The following is a 14,300-nucleotide window of genomic DNA, read 5'->3' on the forward strand; positions in this document are numbered from 1 at the left end:
TGCTGATGGGTCAGGGAGAATGGGGAGGTACAGAAGTGTGGGAGCCTCAGCTGGTTCAGGAGGGGAAGGGGAGTCCTCGGGGGGGGCAGGTATAATGCTGTCAGCTAACAGCTGGGTTTTTCTGACAAACTCTGGACAGAGCCTGTGTAGTGTGTGGATGCTCTGCGAGTTCTGTTGACAGAAGGTGGCCCAAGTAGATGTGCCCTTTTTTTTTTTTTTTACAGAATCGCTCTTTTGCCACTGAGAGAATTTTGTTGTTACTTTGCAGATGAAATCTCTCATTCCACTTCATCAGAACAGTGTCTTGAGCACACAAAGGATGGAGTCTTCTCTGAGTTTCAGCAAGTGTCAATATGAAGTTGTGGGTCTACCAAGGTGGTTTGGAATAATTGTTGACTGCCTCCTTTCTGACTAATAAAGGCCAGTGGGTAAGTGCTATGTTCTTTATTAATGGAAATTGCTTATGTGTTGCTTCAGGAGGGACATAAAAACAGGCCCTTTGCCCTACCAACATGTGACTCCCAACCACAAATTGCAGGGTAATGATCAAAGTGTACAGAGTTGGCAATATAGAAACTTCTTCTGATACTTGTTCAGGATGATCTATGAAATTCACTGGTGACATCATGCTTTGAAAAAGTAGAAGGAATTAATTAGTTAATAATGGAGAAGTTAATGGAGAGAAAGTCCAGGAATTTTAAAAGTATAATTAACAGGAATGGAACTTGTTAAGCTTTGAAATGTGAGGCAGCTACTCTAAAGCTGTGATAATTAATGGAAATTTGGGGCTATGAAATTGGCTCAATGAGGGCTCTTCAGCTGGTCCATAAATACAATCAGGATAGATGGAGTATTGCAGAGAAAAGATTATAATTACTGGGACTACAAAATTCAGACAGTCTTTTCTCTACATCTTCTGTTATGTGTTCACAGTGCTTTTTTTTTTTTTTTTCCCCTACACAAAAAGGTGCCAGAACTCAAGCCCCAGCCCCCACCAGCTCAAACCCTCCCCTCTGTGGCCACAAAGTGCCCCTCCCGCTCAACACACCCTGATCCACCCCCTTCTCCAGCTTAAACCCCTGCACGGCTCTGGCTCCCCACATGGCCGCACGGACCCGGCTTAATCTCCCACGCAGCTGTACGTCCTTGGCTCCTGCCCCAGCTCAGCCTCCCCCCCCGCCCCCAGCCACGCAGCCCTGGCTCAGCTCAATGCCCTGCTCCCCTCCATAGCCCCAACCCACCACCAGGCTTAATTATCCCCAAATGCCCCTCCAGCCCCAGGACTTACCTTTTGAAAGGAGCACCAAGTGCTCCTGCTACTTCCTGGGCTGCACAGCTCACCCCCACGTATGGATGCAGGAGCAGCTCCCTGACCTGTGCGCTGAGAGAGCGGGAGTCCATGTAATTGGCTTAATGGCCAGCTGGACCATTAAACCAATTAAATTGAATTCTGCTCTTTCCCCTGCAGGCAGGGAGCCATAGGTCAAGTGGCAGCAGCACCTTTTAAAAATGCTGTCAATTGGTGCGGATGGGGAATGGCAGGGGAGAAATAGGCCAGAATCAAGTAAACAAACAGTCGTTCCTATTATCATATCTGTGTCCCCGATGGGAAAAGTGACGTTTTCCCCAACACACTACCTGTCATCTAAGCATTATTCATTTGGGGTGATGTGCATTCCAGGGCAGAAGGGCCAGATGAACCATCGATGAAGCTTCACTTTAGCTCCTCCCCACATGTGCTCACTCTGTCGTGTGTGCACGCATGGTGAAGTTTGCCCTGTTGCAAAAGCCAGTCCAAGGTCCTCCACCTGTTGAAGTGGTGCCTTGAGGCAGTATGTGTAGAAGGGGCAGCTCAAGGAGGAGGAGCAACTGTTCAGGGTTCCATTTGCACTCCCAGACAGCAGTGGAGGGGGGAATTCTGTCAGCCCTGCTTAGCCAGGGGCGGAGGTCAGTAATACAGTTGGACTGGGGAAACTATAGGGAAATGGCTCTTTTTCCAGTGGAGCTGCAGCACTACAATATGCTGTGACTTCCTGCTCGCCTTGAATTTTCAAAGGTGCCCTTCTGTCCCAAGACCATTCGGTAGGTGTTACGTTGTATTGCCTTATATATGTACAATATTGTTCTGCTTCTTGACCTTTTGCAAAATAAGATTTCGCCAACTTATGCCAAGTCCTTCAGTGCAGTGTTGAGGTAATTTCTTCTTCTCTTGTAAAGTGTACGCAGGGGTGTGGGTGGTTTTTGCTGCATTTGACTTACGCTTGAACCTGGTTCACTTTATATGCATTTAATCACCTTCGTTTTAATTGAACTTTTTGCCCGTCATGGGCTGAAGGGCAGGTTGGATCGCTGGTTGTTGGTTAATTGTAAATGCAATTATTTTTATTTGCAGTGCCCAAACAAGCAGGAAAATGTCAGGTTAGGACTCATTTGCAGTGAGATTACAACTCCGTTAGTGTTTTTAGAGTAAAAGGATGTGGTAATTAAGGGCATGGACATTGCAGCATGCATGTCAGCCCAAATGCTAAGAAACCTATTTGAACAAATTCCCAGTGGAAGACTCAAGGATTAGAAAGAACTTGTGCACATTCTGAATGCCTAAGGAATTGGTGAGAGAATACAGGAATCAGAAGAAGTTAAAATGAGGTCTGGGACTGCAAAACTTTGGCTTTCTGGCTTTGGTTTTGCAAAATTAGTGCCAAGGATTCTTTAGATCCAGGGTCCAGTTTATCCGAAGAACCCACAAGTGATTTTTGGTTAATATGTTTAATTTTTGGAAACAAAAGCAAAAATTCCTGTACATTTGAAGAGCTTTCCCGTACGCTGTAATTCAGAATAGCGTAGCGTGAAACATGCTTACGTTTGGCCCTTTGGCCTGAAATGCCACAGACTTGCTTTTAGGTCACTGCTGTCACTTATTGTGGAAGCTGTCTTGCCCCTTGGACTCATTGCCTCTGACTCCTGCTTTGTACGGTTGTACATGAGACATTTGCAATGCTGGTGTGTGTGTGTGTGTGTGTGAATTTCCAGAGAACATCATCCTACACAACGGTGAAGAAACTCATTCCTCGCCACTTCTAGATTGTCTGTCTCCCCTAGCTGGCATTTTTGCTTCTAATTTGGGTCTGTCCCATGTAGTGAGAAGAGCCAGATCCTACCTTGGTGCAAAACTAAGCATAGCTCCAGTGGTATTAACAGAGCCGGATCAGTTATTTTACTACAGCTGAGGGTCTGGCCCATTTGAAGTGCAGCCTGGGTAAATGCATTCTGAAACATAAGGACAAGTTAACATAATTCCTTTTTCATTTGTATTGGGAACATTTTTGATTGACAGCAGACATGTTAAAGGATGCTAAGTAGCTCTAAAGAAAATGCAATACATCAAAGCAGGAATGCTACAGCAAAACCTTTCCCTATGCTTCTATACATGCCAAGTTCTGTGTTTATAGCTTTTAATTTAAGGTTTGTTTCTGTGCCATCAAAATTAGTAGCAATTTTGCCATTTAGCTGAATGGAACAGAATCAGTATCTCACAGGCATTCATTATTGCATTAGGGCAAACTATTGCTGGGCTCTCACAAACAGGCTTGATGCTTTAGTCATCACAGCGACGGCACCTTTCTCTGAGGTTACAATTACAGCTGGCTGGAAAAGGTAAAAAACTGCCAAATTTAATATAAAAATGGTTAAAAATTTATTCCTCCCCTGGCGCTTTCTGACCATCTCAAAAATACTTGATGTTGCAAACATTTAGACGCCTGTTTAATGTTAGGCATGTGAGTAACTTAATTAGTAGTAGTAGTAGGCATCCTTCAGTCTGCATAGACTATGGATCGTGCCCTTTAAAGTTGCAATTGAGGACTTCATTTACAGCATCTATTGTGACTATGAAGACCCACACGAGAGTGACAATCCTTGCTGCATCTCTTGCAGATGTAGTGGGTGCCTGGCAAGTCCTTATTGTGCTTTCTGTGCTCTCCCTTCTCCTCTGCTAGCTCTCTGATCTTCATCTTGCCCTTCTGAAGGCCCTTGTGTAACCCCTGCCTCCACCTGCTGCGGTTGTCCGCTAGTTCTTCCCAGTTGTCCAGCTTGATGTCTACCTCTCTGAGGTCTTTCTTGCAGACATCTTTGTAGCGCAACTGGGGGCATCTGGGAGGTCTTTTGCCAGAGGCTAGCTCACCATACAGAATGTCTTTTGGAATCCTTCCATCATTCATCCTGTGGACATGGCCAAGCCAGCGGAGCCGACGCTGCCTGAGGAGGGTGTGCATGGTTGGGATTCCAGCTTGCTCGAGGACGGCGGTGTTGGTCACTCTGTCCTTCCATGATATTCCAAGGATGCGCCTGAGGCAGCAGAAGTGGAAGACGTTCAGCCTCTTTTCCTGGCAGGCATACAGGGTCCAAGTCTCACTGCCATAAAGGAGGGTGCTGAGGATGCAGGCTCTGTAGACTTGCATTTTGATGTGAGTGTACAGCTTGTTGTTGTTCCCCACACTCTTGCTGAGTCTGGACAAAGTTGTGGCTGCTTTTCCGATTCTCCTATTTAGCTCAGTGCCCAACGACAGGGTTTCAGTGATGGTGGACCCGAGGTAAATGAACTCGTGGATGACCTCGAACGTATAGTTGTCAATGCTGATTGATGGGGATTCAGCAACATCCTGACCGAGTACGTTTGTCTTCTTTAGGCTGATGGTAATCCCAAAGTCCTTGCACGCTTTGGAGAACTGATCCAGCAGTTTTTGAAGCTGGTCTTCTGTGTGAGATGCTACAGCAGCATCGTCTGCGAACAGCATGTCTCTGATGAGGACTTCTCGCACCTTAGACTTAGCTTTCAGCCTTGCAGGATTAAACAGTTTCCCATCCAATCTTGTGTGCAGCAAGATGCCCTCTGAAGATCTAAAGGCATGCTTCAGGAGGAGTGCGAAGAAGGACAGCCTATCTTGTGGAGCAGCGCTTATGCTCCAACCCTGTACGCCACACCAGAAGTAAAAGACAAGTTCTATGATGTGCTTAGTGCTGCTGTAGCGCAAATACCTGCTTGTGAACAACTGTACATCTTGGGTGACTTCAATGCAAGAGTTGGAACTGATTGGGCCTCATGGCCTTCCTGCTTAGGACACTTCGGTGTGGGAAAAATGAATGATAATGGACAGCGTCTCCTTGAACTGTGCACGTACCACAATCTCTGCATCAGAAACACCTCCTTCCAAACGAAGCCACAGCACAGTGTCGTGGAGACGCCCACGCTCAAAGCACTGGCATCAACTAGATGTGGTCATCACTAGGCATAATAACCTCAAAAACGTCCTTCTGACACGCAGCTATCATAGTGCTGACTGTGATACAGATCACTTGCTAGTTTGCTCCAAGCTCAAGCTGAGACCCAAGAAGCTGTACCGCTGTAAACCTGCTGGAAGGCCCCGCATTGACGCCAGAAAGACGGCAAACTCGGAGAAAGCTGAAAAGTTCAGAGACACGCCCCCCCCCTCCAGGAAAATCTGCGCAGAGGCCCGGGGGGTGCCGATGCAACATCCAAATGGCAACATCTGAGGGATACAGTTTACAACACGGCCTTGTCGGTGTTTGGAAGAAGAGCTAGAAACGCGAATGACTGGTTCGAAGCTAACTCCGATGAGATGATTCCAGTCATTGAAAAGAAGCGTGCTGCACTCCTGGAGTACAAATGCTCACCGAGCCAGAGTACCCAGGAAGCACTTAGAGGCCAGAAGAACAGTACAGCAGACAGCCAGGTGCTGTGCCAACAACCACTGGCTCTAGCTATGCAGCAGCATCCAGACCTGTGCCGACTTTGGTAATCTCAGAGGAATGTACGAGGGTATGAAGAAGGCATTAGGACCCACCCAGAACAAGATGGCACCTCTGAAATCCAAATCTGGTGAAGCCATTGCTGACAAAGCCAAACAGATGGAGCGCTGGGTTGAGCACTACTCGGAGCTGTACTCACGCAAGAACGTTGTGGTTGATGCAGCCCTCCATGCCGTTGAGCTCCTACCAGTAATGGACGAACTGGATCAAGAACCAACTGTGGATGAACTGAAGAGAACCATCGACAGCACTGCAGCAGGAAAGGCCCCTGGTCAGGACAGTATACCACCAGAGGTAATCAAATGTGCTGCGGACACACTCCTGGAACCCCTACATAAGCTACTGTGCCTGTGCTGGAAAGAGGGTGAGGTTCCACAGGATATGCGCGATGCTAACATTGTAACGTTGTATAAGAACAAAGGAGACGGAAGTGACTGCAACAACTACCATGGAATCTCCCTCCTAAGCGTCACTGGTAAACTGTTCATTCGCGTCATCCTTGGCAGACTCCAGAAGATTGCTGAGAGGGTGTACCCCAAATCGCAGTGTGGATTCCGCACAGAGAGGTCTACCATTGACATGGTCTTCTCTCTAAGGCAGCTGCAGGAGAAGTGCAGGGAGCAGAGAAAGCCACTCTACATAGCCTTCATCGACCTGACCAAGGCCTTTGACTTGGTCAGCAGGGATGGTCTGTTCAAACTGCTCCACAAGATAGGCTGTCCTCCACGGTTACTCAAGATGATCCAGTTGTTCCACGAAGCCATGAGAGGAGTAACTTAATTGGGTTAATGTTAACAATGGAGCTGAAGGAAATTGCTTGTGTGTTTCAACCTAAACATGGAGTTCACTCTCTGTGGAACCAGTGCCTCAGGGTAACGTGACTAAAAGAGAGAAGGGAGAAGAACAAGCTTAATTGTCTAAAGATCAAGTAATACAATGCAGGATCGATGTAAATGTGTCTCTTCCCTTCTTACAATTCACAGTTCACCTTACCTGGAAAGTGTGCTCCAAAATATACATTCAAACCTAGAAACATTTTTAGCATATTTTTAGAATGAGCTAAAAGTATTATGTCACCAAAGGATAAAATTTACCAATCCACTTTATTTTGATTTTTGGGGGTATCACGATGTACCTCCACTTATCTGTATTGTACGTTTGTTTTCCAAACTGATTTTGACCACTGATACTTCTCAAGCTTGCAGAGTACAGAACATTGATGTATTTTGTCTTTGACAGATTTCATATTTTCCTGGGTCAAAGCTGACTTCAGCTTTGCAAAGTATTAGGATATAATTAGCACAGATGAACAGAATTATGAGAAGGGTACGGTACATGCAGCTACCGGAAGTGTGCCATACCTATATATAGTATTCTAATAGCAGGCACCTAATACCTGGTAACGTGGTGTGTGTGCAATGTATTGTTAAGATCAGAGTGGTATCTTCCATTCGTTTTACTTGTAAAAATGTTTGAATCAATAACTGCTCTTTACTGCTCTACTAGAACAAGCCTGGTACAATGGTCTAAAATTGAGGACAGGGCATGAATTCATATTGTTGTATCAGTATGCGCTCAAGACTTGACCTTCAGTCTACTGTGTATATGCCTGGGGATGCCTGCTTGTATTATGCATAGAGTACAGTAGAGATGCCTTCATTATGCGTGATGTGAAGAGAATGTTTCTTCCTCCTCAGAGCTTTTTTACATTTATGACAACGTCCCAGCTTCTTCTAGATGAACTTACATAGCAGTGATTCTTAAACCTAAATGAGCAAATGGGGAAAGTACATCTCCCTAAAGCCATAAAACAAGCAATGGAAAGCTGCGTCAGGTAGCCTCACACACATGAATCCAGAAAATGAGACTGGAGATTTAAGCTCCCTGCTGGCCCAAAAGAGCATAAGTCTGTTGACCTTCAAGGGCATGCAGCCAGATCTAGTTATTCTCCTTAATGCCTGACAAAGTGTCACTTGAGAAATGGGTTGTAAGTCTTGGTGGACAGTGCCGTAACTAGCTAATTTTTACACCTGAGGCAGGAATATAAAATCCCCCCCCCCCGTATATTCATAGTAGTTATTTTGTAGAAAAAGGGAAAATACAGTAATAATAATACCACATTGCTTATGCTAGCTGTACAGGGGCTGTCTGGTTCCCCTCTGCCTTGCTGGTAGAGGGATGCTGTGTGCGGTAGACCTGCCCTACCCCTGTCTCTCCCGCCTCAGCAGGGCCCATGCCCCTAGCAGCTGCTTGCAGTGGGCTCTGGCAGGGCCACACATGAAGCTGGGCGTGGGTGTGCTGATGGTGTTGGGTGCAGAGCTAAAATATTAATGCGGGAGGTGGTGCGGCGTGTAGGGCCATGGGTGTGTGTGTGGACGTGCTGCTAGTTCTGTGTGCAAACCGTGTGTGTGTGTGTGTGTGTGTGTGTAAATAATATAAAAAATAAAGGTAGGGTATGTGTTGGTGCTGTACCTATGGGCAGCCTGTGTGTGCGTGTGTGTAGATGCTGGTGGTATTGTGTGTCGGGAGAGGGTGTGTGGAGATAGTGAAGTGTGTACAAGCAGGGTGTAAATGGTGGTGGTGCTGTACCAAGAGACACATGTATGTAAGTGCTGATGGCCCTGTGTGTGCAGGTACAGGGAGTGTGGAAGTGGGGCAGTGCGCAGGGGCAGGGAGTGTGGAAGTGGGGTGATGTGCTGGTGGCAGTGTGTGTTAGGACAGGTGTGTGTAGGGGCAGTGTGTGTAAGCACAGCTAAAGCTGTGTGCAGAGTGTGCTGGTGGCAGTGGAGCTGTGGGCAGGGGCCGGGTGAGTGTGGTGCAGTGCGGTGCACGGGGGCATGTGTGGATGTGCACCGCCAGTAGACACACACTGCCGGGGGGGCGTGGCTGTGGGAGCTCTGCTAATCAGTTGGACGGTACCTGAATTTCTCCTGGGTGAGGCCTAAGTGCTCAGCTGATGGAAGGCTGAGGTGCTGGGTGGAGTTTGCAGGTTTGAACCCCAGGGTCTGACCTCCATAGGGCCGACTGGGGGGAGGTAACATCCTCCTGTCCCTTCTGACCTTTGTGTCTACACCCAGCACCTTCCTGCTGCAAAGGTGTTGCTCTGCCTGGGTCCCCCCCCACCCCATGTGTCCAGCGTGGGTGCAAGGGAACAGACCTGCAGGGCTCCTGGCCCACTGGCAGCCAGGCTGGGTGCATCTACTGCCCACCCTACACTCCCGGGGGGGGAAAGGCTGGTAGCAGCCACTTAAATGAGACTACAGTGCAGGGAGGCTGCGGCTGCCCTGTGGCTGTGCCTGGTAGCTCTGGCAGTGTCTTGCCCCCTGAGGGTCCCCGGCAGCCACGTGGGAGGCCAGGCCATTGCTAGGGTTGCTAGATTTTTCAAAAAGCTTGAGAGACAATCCCTTCCTCTGCCCCAGAGCCAGGCACCCTCCAAGGCCCCCGCTCTAACCCACTCCCCTCCTCTCCCCCCAGAGCCAGGCACCCCAGCTCACCCCACCCCCCGACTGTATATTGCGGTGACTCACCAATGGAGTTGCTGATGGAGCCAGGGACGAAGGCGTCTCACTGGGCTGCGTACCGCTGCCAAGGGCGGGGGGCTGACACACAGCTGGGCGGCACGTGGCTGCCTGGCAGAGGCTTTGGGTGAGCACTGGGCTTGGGCTGTGCTGTGTCCACTGCCTCTCCCTGGCGCAGTCCTGCTCATCTCTCCCTGCAGGGATCCACGGTGCGGGCCCAGGACCTGGAGGAGGCAGCAGGTGGGGGCGATAGGAACGGTGCCCCCTCAGTCCTGTGCCTGAGGTGAGTGCCTCAGTCACCTCACCCTTGTTACGGCCCTGTTGGTTGGCTATGTGGGTCAGCAAGCTTTCCTTACTGCCATTCGGGGATCGTGTCAGATTAAGGACACATTTATAGACACAGAATAACTGATGAAAAAGATATTTTAAAACTTGATTAATCTATTTGTTAAATATTATTTTGTGCAGGCCAATGGTTTGCCTATACCCATCCTTAGTATCTTCTATTTATAATAGTCCCTAATACCCACTCTTCATGTCTGTGCTATATTTTTAGCCTCTAATCATGTACTCCCAAACTTTATATAGTTAGAAGCTGTTTTTTCAGTACCTTTTTGGCAGCCCAAAAGTATAAACACACACAAAATAAATTTTCATTGTTTATTTATTCACAATAATAGTACATAGGTATTTTATGTCAAGATTTATATTGTTAAGTGCCTAACTTATTGTCATTACCTTAATTACAATTTAACCAATAGAAATCTAACAGGAAAATACTGGTGCTGTGCTGCAGACCACTGGGAAATGCTGATGTAGGCCCTTTATAAACCATTCTTTTAAATAGAAGGTGTAACTGAGAAGTGCTTGCTTCTGAACCAGGGTATGTGGTTTCATGTGGTATGTCTGCTAGAGCATGGCATTAGTGCGTTTTAAAATTCCAATACAGTAAACCCTCAATTTAATGGACTAATGGGGGAAAGGGGTGTCCGGAAATGCTGAAAGTCCCTTTATATCTGGATGGTTATATTGTATGGTGATGCACTGACCTTCCCAGCCCATCGCTCCCGTCCTCTAACACCCTGCCCCGCCTCCGGCTTCTCCTCACACCTCCATCTCCCTCTCCCAAATACCAGGAGAGAAGCTGAATGCCAGCCTGGCTCCTTCTGCCTCCCGTAGCTCTCCGCACTGCGGCTCCTCCAGCCCCCGGCTCCAAGTAGCCTGCGTGAAGAGAACACGTGGCCACCCCAAGTCTGCCAGCAGACAGCGGCCTCCAACACCATGCCTGCTGCTCAGCGCCATTGCAGGCAGCAGTGGCTGGGCATTGACATGCTCCATGCATGTGGGGCTGGGGGAGGAGAGGTCCTGTGCCCCACTGCAGCCCTCCAGCTCCTCTGGCCGCGGTGGCCCCTCCAGCCCTGTCAGCCCCCGCTGTTCCAGCAGCTGTCTAGTCCCAGCGGCGGTTCTGGTGAGTCTCTGGCATTTATTTGGGGTGGGGCAGGGGGTGCTGGCAGACAGCGTCCATTATATCGTGGTCCAGCAAGTTGAGGGTTTACTGTATAAAAATGAAATAGAAAATGATTCTGTAGTTTTCTGCTTTCCTTAAGTTTTCTCCATTTGGCTATAAATGTTCCCCTGCATTTAAACACATTACCCAGTATCCATCATAATGAACAGTAGTACATCTCCTGCAACTGCTTTGGACCAGGTTTGTCAGCTAGTTACACAGGAATTAACAGCTGGGGATGGGTGGATGTGACTTTTCAGTTGGGTGGAATTAAAATGTTTATATAAGGTGTGCATTTGGCATTTGCACTGGGCTAGGTCAGGGACTTGTATCTGGACATTATACAAACTAGCCACTGGGAGTCACTGTGGCTCAACAAAAATTGCATATAAAACACCCACACCTGCCATCTAAAAAATGTACTGAAATGGAAAGTTTGGCTGTAGATGTTGACAGCTCTGAAGTGAGTCTGGGGTAATCAGGCACAACTGAAACCTGCTGAAATATATATATGTATTTTTTTCCGATCTAGCAGCTGAGGTGACATCTAGCATAATCAAGCTTTCTCAGAGAATGACAGAGGTCTGGGCCACTTTGTGTTTAGAGGCTCTGGCTCAGCCTCCGACCCCTAATGTATGTAACTTCTCACTGACAAGGTCATACTAAAACCAAAAGAATAACTGTAAATAAACCCTTAAGTCATTATACCAATAGCATATATATTAAAAAATGTAACTTGTTAGTTTCTACTGCGAGCAAAACTCTTCATTTTAGGCATGCTTTTCTGGCTTGGTGTGCAAACTCGTTTATCAGTGAATAAAAGTCTAATTTACATGAACCATCACAGTTATGTTAAGCATTGGGAGCCCATTCAAATGCTCTTGTCCTGTTGTAAAATAATTCTTGTTTTAACACGTTTCATGTGCATTCAGCAGCAGCCACTGATACAGGTAGAGTGACAAAATACATAATGCAGTTGTGAGATTAGGAAATTGAATATTTCTTGAAGCAGTTCTTTAGGCTTGCAGTCAGAATTAAAGTTGGTGGAATTTGTTTCAGGAAGCTGATTGCATCAGAGATCTCTTGAAATGTCATTGTTGAACCTTTTGTTGAAACTGTTCAGCTGCTGGATATGGCTTAGTTCTCCAGACTCCCAAAGGAATCGGGAAAAGGATACAAATTTGTTACAGTGACCCAAACTGAGGTGTTAGACTAGATTTGATGCAGTCAATAACTGCAACAAAAAAGTGGACGTGATAGTGCCTTTTCTGTATGAGATTAAGATGTTAGGCTGCAATTGGTAGAAAACTCAGATGAAATGTCAATATGTTGTTCTACTGATATGGATTCAGAAAGGATTGTGTCTCATTGATCACGAAAGTTTTTAATATCTTTAAGAAGTCATTCAATGTTATCCCCCATCTCAATGTCTAATGTAGCATTGCTTGCTTCAGTTACAAGATTAGTTTTGTGGTCTACAAGCAAGCAAAGTTTGTTGGACGAGGAATCTCCACTGAGAAGCATCACTTCATAAAACTATCAAAACAAAAAGCAGTCAAGTAGCACTTTAAAGACTAGCAAAATAGTTTATTGGGTGAGCTTTCGTGGGACAGATCCACTTCTTCATAAAACTGATATTATAGATACAGAATTGTGCTACAGCACATGATAGCATTGAGCCTTAACATCACAGTGTTTGCTTAACATGTACTATTGCATCTTCACATCATGATGCTGCCTTAATGCATGACTTCTGTGCAGTATTGTAGTACTATCTTGGTCCTAGGATATCACAGACGAGGTGGGTGAAGTAGTATCTTTTGCTGGAACAATTTTCAAAAATAATAGAAGTTGGTCCAATAAAAGATGTTGCCTTATTCTACTTGGCTCTTTAATATGTGATGTCATTTTGAGTTCTTGAAGAGATGTTGACTTAATCTGGGCCTCTTCCTTTGAGTCATTTTGGGCATTGACATGAATAGGCTGTTGACAAGAATAAAGACTGCAGGAGTAGACAATGTTTTTGGTATTTCTTTTCCACATTTCCATTCTTTCTCTCTCCTTTCATGTGATTTTTTTTTTTTTTTGCTGGCTATAAACTTTTGAAATAATTCTTCGATCAGGGACTGCATTTTTCCCTAATCTATGTTAGTCTGTCTGAGTCTGTTTTTTCAAGCATGCTCCCTAAACTGTAACAGGTAGGACCACCAAATTTGGCTTTCATCTTTCTGTAACCCTAAATTAAAGCAAGGTTAGAGTTTAGTTGTGCTAGGAAAATGGGAAGTGCAATTAGTAGGGCCTCACAATTAAAACCCCAAACCATTGAGCACTTGTAGGAAAATAAGCATCTAGAATATAAAAATGTTGATCAGTATATACATGTGAATACACAGACACGAAAACAGTAGCATATCCATCTCATTAAAAATGTTGAAATGAGCCTGAGACCCAGCAAGCAATAGCAGTGCACCCCCTTATGAAATTTCACCCCCCCCAGCAGAACCCCCACCCCTATTTTGCACACCCCTGCTCCAGAAAGTATAGACTGAAATTGCTGCTACAGTCTTCCCCAGTGCATTTCCCATGAGTACTTTGCTTGTGTGTTCTCTGCCACACCCTTCAATTCAACAGATGGGAAATAAGCATTGCCCTGTTACAGGTGCCTCCTTCCTGTGTTTTGTTTGTATGTTAAACTCTGACTCCACAGCAGGAGCATCATCCTGCCAGGGCCAAAGGACGTTTCCCCACTTCCCCGATCCCTTTGCACAGTAAAGGATTGCCTTTACCAAGGCTGCAGTTCAGCCAGCTATGCCTAGGAGGGTGAGTACACAGCTACAACAGCACTTCAGTTAGTGGCTGCTCACCTTTTAAGATCCTGCTGTGTCAGGGTTTCTGGTGATAGTCCCCCAGTCTGGTGAAATCCCAGGGAATTAATTAGGCCTTGCTAAAGCATTATGAAAATCAATTGATTATTATGCATTGCAAGCACAGCCCAGCTTGAGCAACCCCTGCCACTGTGACTTCTTATCAGTGCTGGAAGCAACTTGGCAATGAAGAAAATCCTGTTCTCATAGAAAACGTGGATGGCCGTAGCCTATAGCCACAAAAGACTTCGGTTTTAAACTCCTGTTGTCAAAATATCTCTTAAATGTCAACAGTCTTGACAAATGTCGCTGTGCGGTGTCTATGCTGATTTACGTGTCAGAAGAATCTGTGTGTTCCCATGTTCGGGCTGATGCAAGTTCTGTCACTGTGGTGGTGTTGTCTTGAAGCTGCAACTTTTGGTTCTCGGCAGGCTTCTGTATCTGTTGGGAACCACAGGGAAACTAATGAGGGCTCTGTACATCCTACAGTGTGCCTGCTTGCAAATCTGTCCCTACCCTAGCCAGGATACACCAGTAGTTTTGGCAAAAAGAAATGCCCTTGCCTTCCATATTGTGTTGATTTAT

General features: G+C 46.3%; 1 long non-coding RNA gene across 1 annotated transcript in view; it reads left to right on the forward strand.

Moving 5' to 3' along the window:
• Positions 1 to 287: 287 nt before the first annotated feature.
• Positions 288 to 14,300, forward strand: part of LOC142009563 (uncharacterized) — a 31,355-nt gene continuing 17,342 nt past the window's right edge. The window contains exon 1 of the long non-coding RNA XR_012644512.1: positions 288 to 428. This is a non-coding gene — a long non-coding RNA (uncharacterized LOC142009563). The remainder of the gene's footprint in view (positions 429 to 14,300) is intronic.

The sequence above is a fragment of the Carettochelys insculpta genome, chromosome 2, assembly GCF_033958435.1.
Source record: "Carettochelys insculpta isolate YL-2023 chromosome 2, ASM3395843v1, whole genome shotgun sequence".
NCBI lineage: Eukaryota > Metazoa > Chordata > Testudines > Carettochelyidae > Carettochelys > Carettochelys insculpta.